Raw genomic sequence first — 1,902 nt, forward strand, 5'->3', positions numbered from 1 at the left:
CTGCTCTGTTTCCATCCATCCAGTTTCCCTGCCCCTCCTTGCCCTCTCATCTTTGCTTTTGTGTAAATGTTAACCGTTGGGTCTTGCATAGCTGATTATTTAAAGGAGCACATTCCTCACGGATGCTGTTATTTATTTTATAGGCCAATCTGTTATTTGGCTGAAAGGTAATCTCCAGGAGTGGCTTCACTTCCAGGTTAAAAGGGTATCTAAGGGACAGTTGTTATTTATTTATTCCCTCTGACCTTTTGGGGGACTTTAATTACTTGTACATTTCAAAAAAAGTCAAACCGGTTGCCATCGAGTTCATTCTGACACATAGCAACCCTATAGAGAAGAGTAAAATTGCCCCGTAAGTTTGCCAAGGAGCGGCTGGTGGATTCCAACCACAGACCTTTTTTGGTTAGCAGCCATAGCTCTTAATCACTGCGCCACTCTTTAAATCACCCTAAAGTTCACTGATGCTCTGTAAATTTTTTTAACTTATTTTCTTCCTTCAGGCTCTTAACATATTATTCATTCTGTTTTTTTCAGTCTTGTGTTCCCTCTAATTTTTAGTGTTGCTTTCTGAAATGATTATTCTGAATTTCTCATTTTCCTGATTTTGTCGTGTTAATTCTGAGTTTTTCTAATTCTGATTTAATCGATTCTTTCACAATTTATAACCTTTGACTAATGTGTTTTAGCTCATTTGGAAATATTGGACTCTAGAGGTCACCTGTTTTTGTGGGAATGTCTTTATGCCACGTTTAATTGGTCCATCGGGATTTTTCCTTCTCCTTGTTTCCTTTTTTTCTTTATAATTCTAATTTTGTGCATTTTTAAAGTCTCAAAATAAAAAGTTGTAAAAAATTATATGAGATGCTGGGTTCACATAGGATAATTGCTGCTATATAATTCTGAATTACATCAGACATTCCCCCAAAGACCAAAGAAATCAACTGGAAAGATATTGTTAGTGTTTTCACTCTAATCCATACCCTTAGCATAGCTAGAAGACAAAATACTATGAAATTCAATTTCTGTATATTTAAGGAAACCAATAGTTCAAACCAGCAGAGCACACCTGGTGGCTATAGTAACAGAGGTCAACCAGAGTATGCCCCAAACACACACACACACATGCACACACACATACAAACAAGGACATGCACACACATAAACACACGTACACACACATACACGCACACACATAGGAAAGGGCAGTGGTGGTGGAGGGAGACATGATAAAACAGATAAAAATTATACACAGAATTAAAATGTGAAGAACACATCTGATACCTCTTGTATAACAGCACTGGCTACTGGGAATTTAAAAGAAGGGATTGAAAGTGTAGAGAAACAGAAGTGCCAGTCTTGGAAGGCACAATTTCTGGGAGAAAGGTTTGTTGACTTGGAAGGAGGAAGCATCTCTTGGATATGAGTGGTGAAGAGAAGAAAGAAAGCAAATGGTGGAAATTAAGGGCCCTATTGAAACAAACCACCATCCGTTAGTCTGTCATACTTTTGTTGCTGTGATGCTAGAAGCTATGCCACTGGTATTTCAAACACCAGTAGGATTACCTATGGTGGAAGGTTTCGGCAGAGCTTCCAGACCAAGGTAGACTAACAAGAGAGGCCTGGCAATCTACTTCCAAAAATTAGTCAATGAAAAGCTTATGGATCACAACAGAATACTGTCTGACTTGCTTTGGACACATCATCAAGAGGATCAGTCATTGGGAAAGAACATCATATTGATGTAGTGAAGGGCCAACAGGGGCAAGGGAGCCCTTGGATAAGATGGATTGTCTCAATAGCTTCAACTTTTTGTTGCCTGCAATTTTTGACCACGGCCTCCATCCACTCACAATTACATAATATACCAATTCTATATCCCCGTGGTTTATAATAGCAGCTGTA

Source organism: Trichechus manatus, unplaced genomic scaffold, assembly GCF_000243295.1.
Source record: "Trichechus manatus latirostris isolate Lorelei unplaced genomic scaffold, TriManLat1.0 scaffold00613, whole genome shotgun sequence".
Classification (NCBI taxonomy): Eukaryota; Metazoa; Chordata; class Mammalia; order Sirenia; family Trichechidae; genus Trichechus; species Trichechus manatus.